Source organism: Ixodes scapularis, unplaced genomic scaffold, assembly GCF_016920785.2.
Source record: "Ixodes scapularis isolate PalLabHiFi unplaced genomic scaffold, ASM1692078v2 PGA_scaffold11__112_contigs__length_91849675, whole genome shotgun sequence".
In the NCBI taxonomy this organism is placed as follows: domain Eukaryota; kingdom Metazoa; phylum Arthropoda; class Arachnida; order Ixodida; family Ixodidae; genus Ixodes; species Ixodes scapularis.
This window is the reverse complement of record NW_024609837.1, coordinates 64,842,131-64,849,377: the sequence shown is the minus strand read 5'-3', so window position 1 is coordinate 64,849,377 and position 7,247 is coordinate 64,842,131. Positions and strand designations below refer to the sequence as shown.

General features: G+C 47.3%; 1 pseudogene; it reads left to right on the top strand.

The window, feature by feature from the left end:
- The first annotated feature begins 4,106 nt into the window (after nucleotides 1-4,106).
- Nucleotides 4,107-6,930, top strand: LOC115322815 (annotated as a pseudogene).
- Nucleotides 6,931-7,247: the final 317 nt, after the last annotated feature.

Here is a 7,247-nt window from a genome sequence, read left to right as displayed (position 1 = left end):
TGCTTGAGCACATTCTGTTTTCGCATCTCGTTACATTCCTTGAATCAAACTGCTTTTTCACACCTTCACAGCATGGCTTCCGCAAAACTTACTCCTGTGAAACTCACTTGGTATCACTTACGCATAAACTAAACCTCATTCTTGACCATTCCTCATTTGCCGATTGGATTTTTTTAGACTTCCCTGAAGCAATTGACAAAGTATCCACAAACTTTTACTATATAAACTACGCCAACTTAACCTAGATCACAAACTTCTCACATGGATTGAATGTTTTCTTCTTAACCGTTCACAATTTGTTTCAGCTAACAATTCTAACTCGCAGCCAACTGGTGTTCACTCCGGTGTGCCACAGGGTTCTGTTCTTTGTCCTCTCCTTTTCCTTATCTACATAAACGATATACCTTCTTATGTTTCTTCTAACATTCTCTTGTTTGCCGATGACTGCGTGGTTTTTCGTGAAATAACTTGTGACGACGATATAACTAATCTTCAGTCGGACCTTAATGTCATCTCTGAATGGTGCAAAGCATGGTATATGGACCTAAACGTTAATAAATGCAAATATATGCGCGTATCTAGAAAAGCAAATAGTTTTCCCACATACTTTCTAAATCACCGTCCCCTTGATGCCGTCACTTCTTACAAATACCTTGGTATTCACATTACAGCCGATCTCTCCTGGAACGCTCACATCTCGTATGTTACTAACAACGCTAACAGAATGCTTGGGTACATCCGACGTAACTTTTCAAAAGCCCCTTCGTCTTTAAAACTTTTGTTATATAAAACACTAATCCGTTCAAAACTTAAATATGCTTCATCTGTGTGGGATCCTTACCAAGAAAACTTAATAGGTTCACTTGAAATGGTTCAAAATATTTCAGTTCGTTTTATCCTATCTAACTATAACAGAACTGCCAGCATAAGCTCAAGGAAATCTAGCCTCAACCTACCAACTCTAGCATCTCGCCGTAAATTATTTCGGCTATGTCTATTTCACAAGCTCTTTCATCACCCATATCTGCGCCACGATTTTATTTTGCCTCCCCCGTATATCTCATCCAGGTTTGATCATGCTTTTAAGGTTGGAATTCCACTCTGAAAAACTAAAGCTTTTTTTTTCAGTCCTTTTTTTCACGCACATCAGATGAGTGGAATCGCCTTCCCGCACATACGGCAGCCATCAAAGACCACAATCTTTTCAAGAACGCCTTAGCTATCATTATATGATTAGGAGCCTCTTATTTGTCTTTATTAATAACTGCACAATGCTGTACTAGCTTATGAAATGTAATCCACTCCCCTCTACAATGCCTCAGGCTTTGAGGGTAAATAAATAAATAAATTGGAGCGTCGCACGCGATACCCTCTCCCCTTTCTATCTCTCCCGGCGTTGACAAACGAAAGACAACCCCGAGTTCAATTTGCTCCTGCTTCATTTGTTTGTTTGTTTGTTTATAAACAACGCAGTCTTCTTAAGTATCACCTAGGAAAACCCCACGTCAAATATTACGGCCTTATTAAGTCCAAATGTTTCTTAAACGGTCCGGCAAACTTTGCAACGCGTTAAGTTGCCGAAATCGGCTGACTCTGACTCTGGTGGGCGAATGGAGGCGCAACCAACAGCGCAGACAAGGCTCCAACATTAAGCTTAATGGCATTACCATTAAAAAAAAATATATATATATATATATATATTACTTCTCTGGGCAAGCGTAGCGTATGACGTCAGCGACGTTTCCTCACGGCGCTCAGTGGTGTCCACGTGATTGGCGTAACGTGCCTGCGCAGCGCACTTCTTGGCAACCGTCCCGACGTCTCGCCGTTATCTTCGTTTCCCGTGGCAAAACTGCCGTCGTCGTCTCACCGTCTGTGACTATTGTCTCTCGTAGTTTCGTTCACACTGCGTGCGCAGACTGATGCTGCAGTTGTGCAGACGTTGTCGAATGTCGTGGACACCAAAATGTAGTGCAGACTGCGGTGCAGACGACACTTGTGGCTGGCACCCCCCCCCCCCCCCCCGGGCCCGTCATTGCATATGGATCACGTGACATTTCCCACCACGCGATAGTTAGGTTTTTGCGGCCCGAAGCCAATGTTGCCAGACGGAGCTGAAGGTTAGGCTTTGATTTCTGCACATGTTTAAAGTAAGATTTAAGAATATATATATATATATATATATATATATCGCAATTTTCGTGAAGGAAATGACGTCCTGTTTCCTATTAGTGCATTTTAATGTGAAATCACTCATTATTTCTAAATTTTCAAAATTGAGCGGAGTTAAGAAAGGAATTCCTGGCGGCGGACTGACCACGACTCCACGAAGATTCCTGGCATATAACAGAAAATTCAAACAGTCATAGATAAAAAAAAACTAGAAATCGCATTCAGTTGAAATGTTTGGGAAATGTTTTTACGGATAAAAATATATATATATATATATATATATATATATATATATATATCAATGGGTGTTTTCATCTCAAATCGGGCAGGCTAAGAGGGTCTCATTTTTTATTTTCACGAAAAAATATATGTTTTGAGGGTATTTCTCAAATGAAGGAGGGCGCAAACCGCATGTTCTCCCGATTTTTTGTTCTCGAGTTACGAGCCGTAGAAGCCGCAGTGGCAGAAACTAGTGTTTTTGCCTGCCGTCGCAGGTCGCGTGTTTGACACCCTCTGCTGACGCTATTGTTTTCTCTACACCCTTTTAACTTTTACCCCTCATTTAATAGGTAATACGGCTCCGTGCGTATCTTATTATCGCTCCCAATCAGATTAGGGGTATCTGCCGATAAGGACGCAAAATGACAGAGTACGATGCAAAGAGCGTGGACACAATAAGCCCTGTCTTTCAGTAAGGTGACGCTGACCATGGCCGCAAACACCAAATCCCGGGTATCACACCCAGACCGCTGTTGAAACCTTGATACGTCAGACTCAACAGCAATAAAATGCGAGCCTAGGAACAACTCAACGGTACGTCGCCCCCCCCCCCCTCCCTCCCCCCTTGAATATCGTCATTTCTGTATCCAAGATTATAACCATGAAAACGTACTCGGCATATGGGCATTGCAAACGACAACGTCAAAATCACACAAAAAGATCCCAGCAGAACCTTGAACGTACGAGAGATCCAACTTCTAGACAGTCTCCACACTAATGATGACCGTGACAGGCGCACGTCGTCTAAGCAACACCCCCCCCCCCCTTTTTTTATTTTTATTTTTTCACCCCCGCCAGAAGCATAAACGGCCTAAATGCAGCGCGTCTACTCACGCGGAATTCAGAAGCTTGTATACGTTCATTGTTGGAAGTAAAAACAAGTAGAAACAGAGTGGGGAAAAAAGTAAGAAAGAAAGGCCTAGCATAGACGCAGCGAAAGCCTCGCTCCGTGTCCAAAAATGGCCGACAGACACCCATCCCGAATTCGACATGCAGACAAACGGACGGAGCCATTCGACCGCAGACCATTTCGTCCTCGAATCTACGTTTTATGCAAAGCGTCGTCCAACGCGCACTACATCCGAATCGGGGATGGCTGCCCCCTCCCCCCCCCCCCCTCCCTTTCTTCTCATTCAAATGCCGACATGAAGTGCTTTGGCGTCCCCAAAATCCCGACTGTGTACACCGTTGGCGGGAAAAGGACGGTGTGGACAGCGGCGGTCTTTTACGACAACGGTCCGATTCGATTCTGATTGTCGGCAGACGTCCCCTTCTCCGTGTACGCCGAGAGCACATCCATCGCAAAGACATCTTCGATTGTGTGTGTGTGTGTGTGTGTGTGTGTTTTCTTGTTGCCTGTTGGATACCCGTCTGCACTGCACAGCCTGCATATCCGTGTATTGTGTACAAGTGCGTGTGTATGTGCGTGCGTATCTGTGTGGATATGAATGTAATGTGTTTGTGTGTCTGAGCTTTTGTGTGCCTTTATATGCATGTGACTAGATCTTAACGTCGATTAATTTAAAAAAAAAATTAGCCCGATTAATCGCCAACCTTTATTTGATTAATTATTCGATTAAACGACACCCTTTCAATTTATTATTGCTACGACACTCAATACGGGACCCAGAAAAGAACGGGGCAGGAAACTCACAATGGTAGAATGGAACACGTTCAGACAGATAAAAAAGAGCGAGCGCGAAAGCGAGCACGAAGACGAACACGAAGAAGCACGGAACAGTACCACAGGCGCTACTACAATTACAGACATAGAGCAATGGAAACCGCGGTTACACAGAGCTGTCAAACAGGCCACGAAAGAGATCACTGAGGAAGCTGGACTAGAAACAGCCGACAGCAAACTCCTCCATCTGCGGGAGGCTCGTAACAGCCTACAGGAATGGTGGAGAGGCCAGAGGCTGAATCGAAACCTGCGGAGGAGAATAGCAAGGCTCGACAGAGACATCGAGGACCACGCCAACCGCCTAGCCCGGAAACAATGGGAGTCCACATGCAGCAGCATGGAAAGCCAACTCGGGCTGCGCAAAACGTGGAACCTACTTCGCTGTCTCTTAGACCCCGACAGTAGCAAGACGTTACAGAGGCAAAATCTCAACACGATCACGCACACGTACAACGGTACAGACAAGGAACTCTTACACGAGATGCAGAACAGGTACATAGGCACTACAACGAGGGAAACTCAAGAAGACTACACGGGTACGGACAACCCCACGCTAGACGAGGAGATCACGGAGGTCGAGGTGAGGGCTGTGATCTCCGACTACGCACGAAGTCAGCGCCGGGCCCCGATGGCATCACCAACAAGACACTCAGAAACCTGAACGGCTTGTCGATTGAAGCAATTACGAGATACATGAACGAGTGCTGGGAGCGGGGCGAAATACCGCAGCAGTGGAAGATTGCGCAAGTGGTTATGACCCCCAAACCCGGCAAGAAACTACAGATCGAGAACGTCCGGCCCATTTCCCTGACTTCCTGCGTGGGGAAACTGATGGAGCACGTCGTTCTCACGAGACAAAACAACCACATGGAGAACCGGGGACTGTATCCACACACAATGATTGGGTTCAGACCGCATCTCTCGACGCAGGACGTAATGCTCCAAATCAAACACCAAAGACTCGACGCCCGGGGCAGGGCAGCAGGGCTGAAAGCCATCCTAGGCTTGGACCTCACCAAGGCTTTCGACAACGTCACACGCAAGGCGGTTCTGGAGAACCTCCGGGACCTGAGGGTAGGCCGCAAAGCCTACACCTACGTTCGGAACTTTCTCTCGAACCGCACGGACAAACTCTCGATAGGCGACATCAAATCCGAAGAGATAGAGCTATGCAGCAGGGGTACACCGGAGGGTTCGGTGCTGTCCCCCTTTCTGTTCAACGTAGCGATAACCGGCTTGCTGAAAATCTTAGATAAGATCAAGGGCCTCAACCACAGTCTCTACGCCGACGATGTTACCCTATGGGTGACAGGCGGCAGTGAGGTTCAAATAGAAGAAACGCCACAGCGAGCAGCGGAGGCAGTCAATCGCTACGCGACGGAGAGGGGGCTCAGCTGGTCACCGCAGAAATCAGAGCTCCTGTTAGTGTATCCTACCACTAGAAAACAGTACGGAGAGGCACCAAGCATTACTATAAAAGCCAACGGGGGTCCGATCCCCATCGTGGATCAAATCAAGGTGCTAGGACTCCTGGTGCATCCGGAGGGCAGAAACAACGACACACTAAAGGCGCTGGAAAATAGCACACAACAAACAATTAGGCTGATCAAAAGAATTGTCAATAGGCGTTACGGCATGAGGGTGGCCGGCCTAATTCGCAATCATTAGCCGAGTCGTCTATGTGGCGCCGTATCTAGTATTCGGGGTCGCCGAAAAGCGCAAAATGGAAGGATTGATACGAAAGGCTTACAAGCAAGCAATCGGCGTCCCCATCACACACCCAACAAGCTCTTATAGAGTTAGGGCTACATAACACTCTAGATGAATTCGTAGAAGCGCGCACCATTGCACAATATGACAGACTAACACAGAGCCCCACGAGGCGGCACATTCTAAAGAAACTTAACATCCACTACGAATCACAAAACGGATCTAAGGGAGACATATCAAAGAGTATCAGGAAGGACCTCAAAATCCCTCCACTGCCCAAGAACATGCACCCGCAATGCCATAAGGAGAGACGGGAGGCAAGAGCTGGCAACATGGAACGAATATACCAAGACGTCGAGGACGTGGTTTATGTAGATGCCGCGGAATATTGAAATTGCAAGGGCATATCCGTCGTAGCGGTGGGCGCGGACGGGGAGCCCCTCGTAAGCGGGACCGTGGCGACGGACAACCCCGAGACAGCGGAGGAGGCGGCCATCGCACTAGCGGTGGCCTCGACCTAAGCTAAATTATTATAAGCGACTCGAAGATCGCCATCCAAAATTTTGCTAAGGGGCGCATCTCATCAGAGGCGCTCAAAATTTTAAGAACGTACGGTGACGATCCCCAACAGCGGCAACGCGGGACGATCCAAATTATTTGGGCACCCGCGCACTCCTCGCTCCCAACCGGGAACGCGAGGAGACCGCATGTTCACCTATCGATGAATTACGAATCACTATCGACTAGGACGGGCCCGGTATCCACCGGCTCAACCTGAACTAACTGAGAAGCAGGCAGTGGCCTGGCGCCTTCTCCAAACCAACATGTACCCGAACCCAGTGGCCTGTAGCCGGTTCTAGCCGGGACAATTTGAAAATACGTGTAAATTCTGTAAGAAGAAGGCGGATCTGCCACATATCTGATGGGCATGCTCTCGGGCGGCACCGACCATTGATGGCCGCAAAATCCAAGACCGCAAGCATTGGGAGGCCATACTGCTCAGCGCAGACTCACAAGATCAGGTCTGAGCCACCCGGCTAGCCGAAGAAGCCGCCGAGGTCCAGGAGATCTCGGCCGTCTTCTAGCACGGCGGTGGATGAGACGGCTGCACCCGTCACCCCACTGACAGTGCTGGGACATTAAACTTTTATTTTCTTCTTAATTTCCATGCATTATATTCTTAAAACGTCAAAGTTACCTCTTTTCTTTTTTTTTCTTTTTTTTTTTTTTGCTTTTGCCGAATATGGGATGTACGGCTCTATATATAATTTTCATTATGAATCAACATCGATATGTAGTCGAGAAAGGTTCAAAAACATTCGCACTCACAGATTCTTACTTCAGCTGCATGGGGCAAAGGGGTTCGTTGATACCCCCCGGCAATAACAAACTCCTTTGATTG